Source organism: Anser cygnoides, chromosome 1, assembly GCF_040182565.1.
Source record: "Anser cygnoides isolate HZ-2024a breed goose chromosome 1, Taihu_goose_T2T_genome, whole genome shotgun sequence".
Taxonomy (NCBI): Eukaryota; Metazoa; Chordata; class Aves; order Anseriformes; family Anatidae; genus Anser; species Anser cygnoides.
The window spans coordinates 93535753-93551583 of NC_089873.1; the positions used below are offsets into that span (position 1 = coordinate 93535753).

The window sequence follows — 15831 nt, forward strand, 5'->3', positions numbered from 1 at the left end:
ACATTATCTTCTCTCTTTTCTTTTTTTTTTCCAACATTGCTGTTAACTGAACAAATAAAAGTAATAAAGCACCAGTAGAATATGGTGAATACAAATGTTACTTGGATTGATTCAAAACATCTGTATGTTTAAAAGGTGAATTGCAAAGCTTAGATAAAAATGGTATGGCTAGTGTTATCTAACAATTACCTTCACTAACCAGACTCTGTATAGCATTACTTTTATTTAACTTTAACCTGTGTTTAATTTAATATTGAACGAAATAATAATAAAGTATTACTTGAAGCAGAAAATCTACTGAAGTACTCTCAATTTCCAGATTGCTTAATGAATCTAATCTTCTGTGTAAAATTCTAAGAAGGATTTTTTTATTATTATTATTTTTTTGTCCTGCAGAGCATTTTGATAATGAAATTATCATTGCAATATTCTAAGGAAAGCTTGCTTGCTGTTAGTGTAATGATCAAGTAAATGAAACCAACAATTCCATCGACATAAGGGGATACTAGAAGGATTATATGGGGGGTATATATTCTAATAACCTTACTGCTTCAGGACTGGACACTGGGAAAACAGAATGTGGGTAGGCTCATGTTCTGTCCCTAAATAACATCATCTTTTTCCCACGCTGTGAGACACAGGGGATTGGCAAGAGATTGCCAGGGACTGGCAAGACAGACCACTGGTCTGATCTAATAGGTTCTTTCTTACATTCTTATCTTTATATATGTACATATTGCCATTCTTACTCTGTATGCAGTCATGAAGATATCCTCACTTTCTTTCAGATGCATACTCCATTTCAAAGCTTTGTTCTCACACCTTCTGTACATACATGACTATTGTATTAGGAGTACAAGTGTTGTCAGAGAATGACATGTTTGAAGTATGTTAATAAAATGTGAAGCATCATAGGACTTCACCAGAGAAAAAAGGAAGCATTCTTAGCATTGATTTAGGAAAGCTTGCACCACCTAACAGTTCCAAAATGCTATGCATAGCTGAAAAGACATTTGGATAATCATGCTTTACTAACAGAATGAGACTTGCATGTAGACTGGAAAAATAAAACTCGTCATCCAGGTTCAAGGCAACAATGGAGAAGTTAAGAATCAGAGCCAAAATGTTCACTGGAATGTTGGCTCTCCCTGGAAATAGAAGAAACCCACATTTTGCATTTAAAGGGGAGAAAAGACAGGGGATATAAATCTAGTTTGGCTTCTTTTACTGTTATTATTTATTTTCTGCAATGAAAAACACCTCAAATAGCTCTATTTTCGATTTCATGCCACCAATATTACAACAGGAAAACTGTTAGCCAGGTCACCTGTTTATTCCAGTGTAATAATAACAATATTAAATGTTTTCTCTTATTATAAAAGGTCACATATTTAGCATGATTCATTGGTGTGTTTTCAGCCTTAGCTACCGTAAAGACGAGGATAAAATGCAACTGAATAGCTCTGAACAGCTTCTGAAATAGGTACTTCCACCTAGCATGTGTTTACCTGGTGTCTCCTATTATTTTCTCAAATTTAAGTAGAACAGAGCAAGTTCATTAACAACATTCTCCAAAACGGGCAGGGTCTATATGTAGAAAGTAGAGCATTTTCTGAAATACTACCAACCCTCCATAACACTCTTACCCTTCTCCCTAGCATTGCGTATGTTACTACCCATGGTGACTGTGTTAATCTAATCCTCACTCTACCTTCCATTCTGTTTTTGTTGTTGTTTTATTTTTCCCCCTCCTTATCTTTCTCTTTGGTTTGCTTGAAAAGTTGCAGGTGAGTGGGACAGTCAGGTGAACTCTCTATTAATGTACAAGGCAACTTGCTGTGCATATTTACCCTCTGCCTCTTGTGATCCTGTTGCAAAGCTCCTTGTAGATTTGTCCGAAGATGCACACTCCCTGCCTGCCTGCCTCTTTGTCCCTTGAGGTTAGAGTACGTTGCAAAGGAAAGAGCTGAGGAAGGCCTAAGACAAGAAAAAAAAGAGTAGAAAAAAATATAGGAAGGACACAATGATGCGCCCAGCTATTCCCTCTCTCGCTCTGTTTCTCAAGGGCTTCTGTGGATTGGCTTCCTGCTGAGCAGTCAAAAGGAGAAACTGGGCTAAGGTAAATCTAAGGTAAATGTGCTCTTGGAGGAACGCTGTCAGTTCTCTTTTTTTAGTGTAAATCAACGCCTCACTCCTCTTGCCAGTACACCAGGCCTCTGCTACGTAGTTGGTACCTGACTCCCAATATCTCCCTGCAGTTCTGTTAAGCACAGTCTCCTTCACTTTCTCAAACAATTGGTGTACAAATGAGAAGCCAAATTTTCTTTTCAGCAGTTTTGGGTCATTAGGCCTTCTATACTACTTACCTGTCTAATCATCCAATCCTTCATCTCTGGGGAGTTTAAAATAATGCCCAAATCACAAGAAATGAAAATGAGCTTCCTTCCTAATCTAACACCTTGTCTGCAATCCTTCACAACATATAATGCTGTCCTTATGATCCTGATGAGAAATAAAAGCTGGTTCTCCCAACCTTATCTTCTTTCCCTTGGTTATCTCTACATCAAGCTGAAAAGATGGAATTTAGGACTGTAAAAAAGGTACAGTTAGCGTAGGATAAAACTACATATAACTTAAATAAACATATAACTTAAATTTGTGATCATTCCCCTTAAGCATGAGAGTTATCATGTAATGTAAAAACAAATACTGCACATTTTATGTATTGACTTCAATCCTAACCACGTTTGGAAAACAATATTGGGTCTGGGTACTAAGCATATACTGGCCACATAAACAGTGGTGTAGAAATAAGAAGTGGGATCTTCCATACATCAGAGCAATGTGAGTAAGGTTATAAAAATGGCAGAGAGGAAAAACTTCCTAAAATTCCAAGGAATCAGGGTACTTCATTTTAGGTAGTTACCTATTTGGAGGAAGGAATGATTCTTCAAAAACTCGCTGTCTTCAACTACCATGATAACTCTCAGTGAACCTTTCCACCAAGAAAAGTGCTACCAGATGTGAAACATCCTGTCTGGTCAATTTTTATATTCTCTGCCCCAACCTCAGAATCAAGACAAAACACAGCCCACACTATGCCTTATTGGGAATGGAAACTACTATTCCTCCATACTTCCTTGCACAGAGGGTCTGTCAAGGCTCAGATAAACCATGACGTCAGCTCAAATCACCTATGACAACAAATACTGAAGCAATCCTTATGTCTCAGAACAGTAGTGAAACAGGTGTTTAATTTAACATCTGCTTAAGGCTAATATTTTTATTCCAGTTCAGATTAAAATATGTTTTACTGAGGTCTATCTCCTTCAAAGTTGCCTTTCCACTTTAGGCTGCAAGTACTGATATGAGATTTTGGAACTGGAATGGCTGACTCTCCCACTTTTGGAGCCAAGGTCAAACACTACCCCATGATCAAAAATCAAACCTCAGTCTTCTTTGTACGAGTCATATATATATATATATACATATGTATATATATATACATATGTATATGTATATATATATATATACATATGTATATATATATATTTTTTTAACAGCAGAACAACTTTGAATATACAAACCAAAGAGAGGGAAGACACCAAACACCTGTACATGATGGGGGCCACCCAGCTGGAAAGCAACTCTGCAAAAAAAGGACCTAGAAGTCCTGGTAGACACCAAGTTGAACACAAATCAGCAATGTGCCATTGCTGCTGTGAAGGCTAATGGTATTCTTCATTGCATAAGGCAAAGTGTCACCAGCAAGTCAAGAGAGGTGAGCCTTCCCCTCTACTCAGTGTTGGTGAGGCTGCACCTGGAGTACTGTGCCCATTTCTGGGTCCCCCAGTACAAGAGAGACATGGACATGCTGGATAGAGTCCAGTGGAGGGATATGAAGATGATCAAGGGACCGGAGCACCTCTCCTATGAGGAGAGGCTGAGAGAGTCATGACTGTTTAGCCTGGAGAAGAGGATGCTCGGGGGGATCTCATCAATGTGCATAAATACCTGAAGGGAAGGTTCAAAGAGGACAGAGCTCAGCTCTTTTCAGTGGTGCCCAGTGCCAGCCAGGACAAGAAGCAATGGGAACAAATTGGAACACAGAGATTCTGTCGAAACATCAGGAAGTACTTCTTCACTATACAGTTGATGGAACACTGGAACAGGTTGCCAGAGAAGTTGTGGAGTCTCCCTTCTTGGAAATATTCAACAGCCACCTGGACATGGGCCTGGGCAACCTGCTCTAGGGGTCCCTGCTTGGGCAGTGTGTTGGACCAGACGACTTCCAGAGGACCCTGCCAACCTCAAGCATTCTGTGATTCTGTGAAGATCCATTAGCAACCGAGAAAGCCTATTCATTCGGAATTCCCAAAATCTATTGTTATTTCAACAACAAAATAAAGGCTGTATATCTACAAAATCAGTCTTTAATTTTTAAAATTCTAGGCTTAAAAAACCTAAACAGACAAATGATGCTCTATGCCAAACCAATGGAAAAGCATATTCTTAATTTATTTTTTACAGACTTAGGTGAGATACATTCTCTTTTCAAGTGGCTGTATTTTCTGCTAACTGGCCCAATATGTTATAATCTCTTCATTTCAACATTGTATAAGTTTGCCAAATGATAAACACTGTTTACAACTGAGCAGAAAATAATATATACAATATCATTAACGCTTTAATGCTCCACAAGATTATGGAACTTAGGGATCTGGGCTTCTTATTTACTGTTCTAAACTTGACAGGGGCACTCACTTTCAAACTTCTGTCACAACTCCATATTTAGGAATGCCAGCACTTTTAGCTCAGGACTGAAAGGTTTTCACTCTCTTTCTCTACGCGCCTATTTCCACAGGACCTGCAACACTTTTTGCATGAAATGACAAGAGGAATCAAGATAAGGGAAAATGTCAGCAGAATATTATCTCTCTCTACATATACTTGCACTTTCTGACTGACAATAGGAAGCCCCATTATACCTTGCTTTTTTCTACTGTGTTATGCCTACCATTTGAATGCAATAAGAATGGAGAAGGATAGCATTGCTTGATGCCTTTTCATAATTACGAAGTCTTTAAAGTCATTTCTTTCAGATAAATATAGGTAGACAATGACTAGCATTCAGTGAAATTGATGAATACTACATTGAATGCAAAATGTATATAGAGTAACAAAGAGAAAAATGTGATGTTTCACACTGAAACCTTCATACGTCTTCAGGGCTTTGTATGACTTTGTCTTCATCACTGAATCTACATAACTTTCCAAAGAAAAGGTAAATTCAAAAAAACGCCAAAAAGGTAATTCACATTTTTATAAAAGAAGAGAAAAAAATGTTTAATTCTAGCGTTAAATGTATTCACCTCCACCCCTAGCACTCAACCTTTTCTTTACGTAAATGATTTTTTGGGAATGTATATTTTGATTTGAACTGCCAAATTTTGCTTGGTTTGAGTCAAAACTAATTACTAAGGTTGCTAGCCACGTGTGGAAACAGAGGGGAAAAGACCTGAATATAACCATACCATTACACCTGTTAAGGTTTTATCTCACTGAATTTGACAGGAAAGATCTCTGTAGTTACTATTATTATATTTTTTTATTATCCGATACCAGAACTTTAATTGCACCCATAACTTCTCTTATCAGCACATCTGTATCCAATTGTGCTAACACTTTGCTCACCTTCAACTTTTTTTTTGTTTGTTTTAGGAACATTTATTCGTGGTTCTAAACAACATAAATTTGGTTTCCTCATCAAGAAGCTCATTTAGCTACAGCTTGATTGCAAGTAATTTGCCCTAACTGTTTCTGTCTTTTAATTGTTTGTGCCTTTTTCTAATCTATAAACTGTAACTTCAGGCAGGCCATTTTTGTCTTACCATTTCCTCTTTGGAAAGGCATATCTAATAACCCACCTCATATCCTGTGGCTTTAGGCATCTGAAATCATATGAACAGAAGGGATAGACCATCGATTCAACTCCAAGTTCATTTAAAAAAAAATACTTCCATAAAATCTCCTTTTTAAGAAATAGGAAAATAAAACTTCATCCATGAAATTCAGTTTGGTGGAAAATAAATATGCATCACCATTGGTACAGAACTGACTCCCTCTTCTGTTTCCACAGTATTTCCTTATGACCTCCAAGAGACATGAAATTCTAAGTGCCAATTTGGGTACTGCTACAATGCTAGAGTTAATCAGAGTCCAATGAATTTTATTCCCACAGTTCTGAATTGGCACCATTTACCCTACTGGAGACAGAATACATGATCTCATTAGAGTCTCTGGACTTAGTCAAGCCTATACACAAAGCAGACTTATTTTTTCTTTTTTTTTTGTAATCTCATTCGAAGTTCTACCAAATATGGTATCCATATCAAATCTCTTTAATTCCTCCCACATAATCTCCTTTGCCCCCAAAATGTAATGTAACTGTATTAGTCAGATTAGCAGCACACTCAGGAGTAATCTCTTCCAAAACAAGAGAACTATATGCGTTTTTTTTTTCTGATCCCCAAATTTTTGTTTGTGTTAATTATTCTAAAGCTAGCTGACAGCATGAATAACGCTCTTCCCTCCCTCCATCTGAATAACAATTAAAGATTTTGCATTTGTTTCTTCTTTTTGTTAGGACGTAAGATCTTTCCTCCACATTTTTTGTTCTGAGTGAGCGCCTGCTCTGACTTGGGCTGAAGTCTTTGGCCAAGCTCCCAAGTGAATATTTTCAGCTGTGTCTTATTTTATGGCACCTGCATAAAGCACAAAATACACACAGGAGTACAGCAGCCTTGGGTGAAAGATTGGTGAAAGAATGCCAAGCACAGTAGGATTTCTTTATCTTAAAGAATGAAGATTCTTTAAGATAAGGTATTTTCTCACAAGACCTCAAGACCGTGGTTAGCTATCACACTTGCCTGATGGGGAGCAGAAATTCCACCCAGAGGAGTATTTCTAGAAAATAAGAATGAAAAGCATTTTCTGTCTGCGGTAATAAAAGTTTAGAAAGCTTTAACCCTGCCTTGAGAAATTTTCCTTTTCCAGTATTTAAACTACTGAAAATATTGAGACTACATTATGAAACGAAGACCACCTTCATGTAGCTGATCTTCAAACAAATGTCAATCAAAAACTTTTTAACCAATAGATTCTGGAAGCTTTATGTGAGGCAAGGAGAAGTGTGCATGTAGACTCTGAGAAACATGCACTGGACATGCACATATGTATTGTCTCTTCAGAGCTTTCTTGTCCATGTAACATATTTTCTCGATGGATAAATAAAATGAAGCAATGTGACTAGACAGCCTGCACAGTTTATTGGCAATGCCAATAAAAAGCTATTTTGAGAAAAAGATGCATTGGCTGAGAAGTTCTATTTTATAAGTTAAGTAGCTCATGTCTGCTCGTATAAGCCTGCAAATTACTGAAGTGCTTCTGAAGCTCTTCTGGTTTTCTTAAAAGACCTTTGAAATCATACTGGTAGCCTTATGAGTTGATTATACTGTAGGATCTCACATGTAGAGTCTGGGGAGCCTTCTGTCAGGCAAAGACAGACTGGCATGAAAAAACATCAGGACCCCTCAAAAATAATATAATGAATTACTTAAAGATAATATTAAAAAGAAGGTATGAAAATACTTTACATTATGAAAAATAAATCAATTTTGTGTGAAAGCTCTGATTTCCCCTTCCTTTCCCCCAACACATACTTTAAACAAGGCAGCAATTGCTAATTTCTAGATTCCAGTCAGGCAAAGAATCTTCAGCTCATTTATGGACACAAACTGCTGTTGCCTAAAAGATTCAGTATGCGAAGTCCCATTTCCAAATGTGATATAAGTTCTTGGAAACCTAAAGAACACAGGAGTTAACACAACTGAACTGCTAAAACACTTCTGAAAATGAACTGTTAGCATAATGTTTCTGAAAGTCCCTTGGGGCCAAAGTATCACACACAGTATCACAGTATCACAGATTTCTAGGTTGGAAGAGACCTCAAGATCATCAAGTTCAACCTCCGACCTAACACTAAGTACTCCACTAAACCGTATCACTAAGCTCTACATCTAAACGTCTTTTAAAGACCTCCAGGGATGGTGACTCCACCACCTCCCTGGGCAGCCCGTTCCAATGCTTAATAACCCTTTCGGTAAAGAAGTACTTCCTAACATCCAACCTAAAACTCCCCTGTCGCAACTTTCGCCCATTCCCCCTCGTCCTGTCACCAGGCACGTGGGAGAACAGACCAACCCCCACCTCTCTACAGCCTCCATTAAGGTACCTGTAGAGAGCGATAAGGTCGCCCCTGAGCCTCCTCTTCTCCAGGCTGAACAAGCCCAGCTCCCTCAGCCGCTCCTCGTAAGACTTGTTCTCCAGACCCCTCACCAGCTTGGTCGCCCTTCTCTGGACTCTCTCGAGCACCTCCACGTCCTTCCTGTAGCGAGGGGCCCAAAACTGAACACAGTACTCGAGGTGCGGCCTCACCAGAGCCGAGTACAGGGGCACAATCGCTTCCCTAGACCTGCTGGCCACACTGCTTCTTATACAGGCCAGGATGCTGTTGGCCTTCTTGGCCACCTGGGCACACTGCTGGCTCATATTCAGCCGACTATCAACCAATACTCCCAGGTCCTTTTCTGCCAGGCAGCTTTCCAGCCACTCATCTCCCAGCCTGTAGCTCTGCTTGGGGTTGTTGCGCCCCAGGTGCAGGACCCGGCACTTGGCCTTGTTGAACTTCATGCAGTTGACCTCAGCCCATCGCTCCAGCCTATCCAGATCCTCCTGCAGAGCCTTCCTGCCCTCGAGCAGATCGACACACGCACTTAGCTTGGTGTCATCTGCAAACTTACTGAGGGTGCACTGGACGCCCTCATCCAGATCATCGATAAAGATATTAAAGAGGACCGGCCCCAGTACCGAGCCCTGGGGGACACCACTAGTAACCGGCCTCCAACCGGATTTGACTCCATTCACCACAACTCTCTGGGCCCGGCCATCCAGCCAGTTTCTAACCCAGCGAAGCGTACGCCAGTCCAAGCCCCGAGCAGCCAGTTTCTTGAGGAGAATGTTGTGGGGAACGGTGTCAAAAGCCTTACTGAGGTCAAGGTAAACCACATCCACAGCCTTTAAGTAGTGTAACTCCCACTTGGAAACATTATGATAGACTCCCAGATCTCATTTGCAGAGGGTCCCGGGCTCTCCCATCAAGTGAAAATTCTGTATCACTTACAAAAACTCCTCTGGGCTCCTTTATTCCCTATTCCCATGTCAGGTAGTGAAAGACTGGGCAGAATGAGACTAAGAATGTCGAGTAATTTATTTAGGACGCTAAAAAAATTAATTCTACAAGTATTGAGTCTTCGGCTGAATGAAGCAGATATGGGTAATAACAGGAGACACCAACAAAATGCCACTAGCATGCTGAGTGGGAATAATATAATACACCATGACCATATGGATTCAAGAGAGTAATTACATATGAGTAACCCATCTGATCTTTCATGTTGCCAGGCTTTTATCTCAGATAGTCATTTTTCTCTGCTATTACCAGCCTTTTGTTCTAATGAAGAACATCCTCCCCTTTCACCATCCTTATTATATCTAAGTAATCATTATACACTGATATAGAAGAAGGTGAATTCCTCTAAGCAGATGCATGCCGAGAAACGGTAAAAATTCCTTTCCACAAGGCCAGAACTAGCTATATACGCTCATTTGGTACCAGCCAATAATTCAAATTTAACTGGTTTTAGTGGGCATTCCCACAGATTTGAACACAATTCACACAGCGAAGAGATCACAGTTTAAGGAAGAAAAAGAATAGGGAAAAGGAGGGAAAAGAAAGAAAGAAAGAAAAAAAGTTTTTTTTTTTTCTTCTAGAGTGGCATCTTCTATTAAAACAATACAGAAATATTATATCCCAGAGTGAAGTAATAATATATTGGACTTCTCCACAAGCATGAATTCTTCTGTCTTTACACCTGCATTGAAAAACTAAAAAAATTGCTTTCCATGTGAAATGAATGCATAGCCCTTAAACAGATTTTCCACAAGAGGCAGAGGCAAGAACAGAATAGTAGAGCTATGATCTTAAACACATAATTGGGATTGGAGAGTAAGAAAGTAGATTAAGTTTTCCAGGAGAAAATGACAGAACTTTACTTTTTCCAGCTTTATTGAAACTCATAAAAATGCCCGTACAGTAATTCTAGCTAACGTTAGTTTCTGGCAGTCCCTTTGTTCATGCTGTTTTAGAAGGGGTGAGGGAGAAAGGGCCAGGTAAAAATGGGGGGACATTTAAATAAGTGAACAGATACACTTCTTCATCTCCAATGGGGACAAACCAGGAATAATTCTAGATAGATCTGAATCAGAAATTTCCCTTCTACAGAAAGGGATTAGAAACAGTTGTCACTACAGTCTATAATAGCTCTCTTTCAGTTAGCTTATTTTTTAACATGCAGGGGAGCTATTCAGACCCACCAAAGCCCTTTCTAATGGGTGCTGCAGAAACTTGAAGGATTACGCTTTCATACCACTTGCAATACCAAAACATACCTTCCTGAGAGACTTCACAACCTAAAAGAAACTCAAGCTGTGTATGATAAAGAATTCAACACACCTCGAAGTAGCATATGGTTCTGTTGGTTACTGGCTGTAGATGTAGAACATAAGAGCTCACAGGAATGTATTTCATGCCAATTTATAAGCTCATTACACCATGCTGACACCAAAACGCTTAAGACAATTTGTTCAATCCCTGTAAGGCAATGATTTTACTCACTTTCTCGTGGCTGATTGTGAATGTTTTCTTAACCCATATGCAGAGATCATTTGGACATAGTAAATCTGATCAAAAGAAATTTTCACTAAAATACTAGCAAGGGAGATCCAGCTGTCCAGCCAGATCTCTGACAAGCTCCTCTCTGTGGCTCCGAGAAGAGATATTTGCTTAGGTTCAAGGCAAAATGGGCAAAATTCCACAGTGTGGCCCAAAGCATATTTTTTCACAAATTTGCATGAGATGAAAGTTCTCTATGCTTTTAGGGAAGGAAAAAATGTCAATGGTTTGACTAAAAAATGAGCTCTTTGCAGCAAGTGTTCATTCCTTTATTTTATTTTTTTTCCCTATATAGGAAAATTCCTTTCCTCTATACAGAAGAAAGGGCATTAAGAAAATGCATTTTTTTTCTTCCTCTGAAGTTGTGAATTCCCCACTGATGACAGTTTTTCCCTCTAGATTTTTGAAGGCTTGGAAGTTTTTTTTCCCCTCCATTTGGCAGCATGTAGTCACATTAACCCCATTAAAATCTCTTGTTCAGCTCTGAATTGACACTGGAATATCTCTGACCAACAAAGACTAGTGCATGCACCTGAGGATTTGTTCCATTTACCCGGTGCAGCAGCAAAATCTCTTGTTTTCTTGGGAAGGTTTGAGACAATCTTCTGATGTGTTATAAAGTTATTAATGCTGCTTGATATTTGCTTTGACATCTGCTCTGTATCCTCTTTAATCATCTTCATCATGGTTCACAGCTCTTTTTCCCCTTCATTTCGTTTTTGCCTATGCTTCTGAGGGAGAATGGTGCAACACACAAGTTGATAAACCTTTCAGCCTTTCACGTATTTCCCCCCTTTATCTTTACTTCCAAAGTTTCACTATTTGGCTTTTTTTCCTGCTGCTCAATAAGGGAACATAAATGTTCCAGATGCAAATGCCATTGGAGAATAGTATTTCTAAAATATTCAGACTCTCATGGGAGAAAATTAGTTTGCAGCACACATCCATTCAACATGTAATTTGGTTATGCATTAAAAGGGCTCCTTTGGTACTTGAGAAAACTTTTAAAAATCACATTATGAGCATTAGCTGCCTGCCTTTATTATATTTGGATGCCTTCCCTTTGAAGTTATTGATAATGCTTAGAGGAGCTACTTCTGCTACATAAGAGCTTTCTGCTCTCGTGACGTTTTTTTGGAATGACATCATATTTTGTCACCTGCCTTCCATTTCCTGGCACAAACTGTTCCCTGTGAAGCTATGTTCTTCTTGTCTGCTGTCAGGCAGGCTCCTGTATCTGCCCAACAGCACGCAATGCAGGAGCACACATTCTGTAAGCAATACCACTGTCATCCACACTCCCCCAACAGTCTTATTCCATCGGTTGTCCTAAGAGCAGGATACTGCCTGGCTTGGTCCCACACACTCCAGGATTAAGATTTTAGGTCAGATCAGTTCACCAATAGGGAATGGCAAATATTTTAGGATATGGGCTTGCTCCCTGCAATATACAAATTCCACAAAGTGGTCAGCAACTGGTAGTTGGGGATGTGAGAGGACTGCAATCCTGCAAGTGAAAAAGGAGCGATTCTCAACCAACTAAAATGGTGGGGAAGCCTCACAGAGGACCACCTCTTCAGTCTGCCTGCAGTATGCAGCTGCAGAGACAGTCCACAAAATTCATTATTTCGAAGCTGTCTTCCAGGCCTGATAACCTACTTCTCATGTCACAGAACAGTGTCTGTACTCCATGAGGGTCCCTGTTGAGTCAAATTCCTACATTTACACATTCTTGTGCAGTTCTACAGACAGATTTGCAAAACCTAGCAATACTGACTCTGGTTGGTATTGCGAGAAGATTAATGAACAGCCAAGCTTTGACCTCTTTGGCCATAGTGCAGTTCAGAGATTGAGGAAGCCTGCACTGCTCTGGGGGATACAAGCAAACAAACAAAAACACTAGAAACAAAACCTAAAACAATTCAAAAAGGGAAAGAAATTCTCTGATCACCTGTCAGGCACATGAAAAACACTGTTGTACCTCAAGTTTCACAAACAGGAGCCCTGACTTCAAATTCTTGGGATCAAACTTCTGTTTCTCTCAATCATATTAAATGCATTCTTTTCATGTCAGTAGATTGCATACATCACAGAAAAGAAATGGCTCTTGATATCTGCCAGTTTCAGAGTCAGCTGATTATGATCAAAGTTTAGCATCTCAGTGCCTTACAGGGAAAATCCATTTAGAAATATGATGGGGGAAGCAAGAGCAGAGCTACTCCACTTTGATTTTTAGCCAGGGTGTATCTAGGAACTGAAAACACAAAGGTATGATCTTTTCCTTGTTCTTTGTGCACTGTGGTATTCATAACAATGTCTCAGGGTGGCTGCTTCCCCCTTACACATACCTTTTATGTCTTAGCTCACAGGAAAAAACATTTAGCAGGGTGGAAATCCAGAGCTTTTATAAGGTGACTTTCTCCCTTTCAGAAAAATCTTTATGTCCAGCTATACCCAGCCACACAAGACAACAGTCTCCAGCTCAGCTGCTGCAACATCAAAACCCACCTGAAACACCGCAGTCCTCCTAAACATCACTCCATATCACAGCATCTGACTCTTTCTAATTAATTTCCTTTGTTGTGCAGAGAGCATCCAGGAGCTAATTGTTCTGATGAGACAGATAAAACATCAAAGGATGTTCTAAAATGTGTTTAAAAATGTGGCACTTTTACAGCACTGCGGTCTGAAGCCCACCAGCATCCAACCAGCTGCCGCTGGTCCTGAGGGCCTCATCGGGGTGCTGGAGCACTGCTGTGACAGCCCACCTTTGCAGCAGAGAGGAGTTTGGCCTATTCGGCCTCTGTATTTTTGCTTCCTGAGCTGGGGTTGCTAGCAAGGATGGCATTCTTGGTCGTAGGGGAAGGTGCTGCATGTGACAGAAGACGATCTGCTCTTTTACCTCCCCCCTTGTAAAGCCCCTCCATCCCTCCCACACTCGCCCCCACCAATTTCAAGTAAGCCCTGAGAGGCCATCAGACAGTAATGAGTTTTTGCAGTTGACGAACTGGATGGATTTGAACTAATGAACCAAGAATTAAAATGCTCCATTATCCGTGCATTCAGCAATTTGTCTGTGTCTCACTAAGAGCACAGCAAATAGTTTGGATTTCTGACCAGATCCTTCCACATGTCACACAAATAAAAGTACCTCAGCTGGAAACGGCATGCTCTCAAGTCCCATCACTACTTGATGTATGAGGTTCTACATTAACAGACCAAAAGAGCAATGTAAACATCTGTTAGCCCAATTCTAGGCACTGTAACAAGTTTTCCCCTTAACAAGATTGTTCACATAATGAACAATAAATGTTAAGGGAAAAAAAGAAAAAAGGAAAAACTAAGGACAACTTGAGATAAAGACCCTGATACAGTAAATAGGCACACACTCACCTGGCTTTGTGGGTTTAATGTGCATGCACAAGCAGTTATGAACAGGACTGCCTCTCTGAAATAAGGCTTTGGAAAAGAGGGAAGCGGAGACAATAAAGAAAATATGGGAGTCCTTTAAACTAACTGAAAGGGAATCAGAGAAGAGGAAAAATGGCTGAAAGAAACAATGCAAACAAGGAACAAATAAGCCATGCTCAGGATGTTCCAAAAGAAAAAAACAAGGTCCACAGCATGAGGGGCACCGCACGGGGAACATCAAGCTATACAGGCTATATAAGGGGGGGTGGGAACCACACCACAGGTGAGACAGAGCAGCCTGGCAGAAAGCAGGAGCCCTCACTCTGCAAAATGGCACATCCCTTTCCCTTCTCCTGGGCTCCTAACACTGAGGGACTCATTCCAGCTCTCAACAGCGTTGCAGGAAGGAGGGGTGGAAAAAAAAGTATAAAAATGCTTCTGGACCCTGCTGAATTGACAGCAAAGATCAGGACAAAATTCTCGCCTGTCCCTGGGCTGTCAGCAATTTTTCAGGATGGAGGTTGGTGGTACTGTTTTGATAACAAAGCTTGTTGATACGGGTACAAAGGAGGCTCTCTGAGGTCAAACAGCACCCTTGGAAATGGAGTGACGAGTTTAACAGACTTGCTATGATGTTTTTTGGTATTTGACCTTAAACAACACATGAAGCTTGCAGGATAAAAGAAAAACAAAGCTATAAACATAAACTGAAACAAGTTTTTCAGAGTTCTACTTAAAACACAAACAATAAAAGGAAACAGAGAGAAAATAATCACATATGAATAGAAAAAATAACAAAGCCAAAAAGCTGCTATTTGAACTGCAAGGGGAGAAGTATTCAGAGCAGATAAATCTCCTGTCACTTGGTATTTTTATGATTCAGGCAGAGTAACTGAAAGGAGCAGCCAGTCCAATCCAACTATTTTCCTGTGTCAGATCTCAGGCTTTGTTTTAGGTTATTTTCAGTGTTGCTGATGGAATGAGATGAAAAGATTAAGTTTCGCCTACACCGCACTAAGGAGATGTGAACAGAATTTATCTTTGGACAAACCCGAGCACGGGCCCAGGCCCTCAGGTGCTGCGGCGCAGGGCACAGTGCCCTCGGTGGCGGTCCCAAGGGCTTGAGGCGTGCTCAGCACCTCTCAGCATCCGACCTAATGTGCAGAGCTTCAAAAATAACTTTTGGCTGGCTGGTTCTCTCCCAAGGACAGATAGTGTTGCACCAAAAACAATGCCACACAACGTGTGGCATTACACTCCTAACATGTTCTGTTATCCTGTTTTCTTTTTCAGACATCTCTGCAGTGAAACAAACACCACATGCCGGAAATATAAAGACCTAAGAGAGACAGACTGAGAACCATTATGGGGGGAAGAAAGGATATCTGAGGAGTTTTTGAGAACAAGATTTTCTGACCTGAGATCTGATTATATTTTTTCCTTTTTATACAAGAACAGAAAGTCAGTATTTTCCTTTGAAAACTTTCCAATCCAACGTCGGCTCAGTAATAGTTATTTTCAATATAAAATTTCAAAGTGCATCTCAGAAGTGAAAAGCCATTGTGAAG

General features: G+C 40.1%; 1 long non-coding RNA gene across 1 annotated transcript in view; it reads right to left on the reverse strand.

Annotated features, from left to right (window-relative positions):
- Positions 1 to 718: 718 nt before the first annotated feature.
- Positions 719 to 15831, reverse strand: part of LOC136791487 (uncharacterized) — a 68025-nt gene continuing 52912 nt past the window's right edge. Inside the window, exons 2-3 of the long non-coding RNA XR_010833733.1 lie at positions 1851 to 1977; positions 719 to 1148 (exon numbers count right to left, since the gene is read on the reverse strand). This is a non-coding gene — a long non-coding RNA (uncharacterized lncRNA). The remainder of the gene's footprint in view (positions 1149 to 1850; positions 1978 to 15831) is intronic.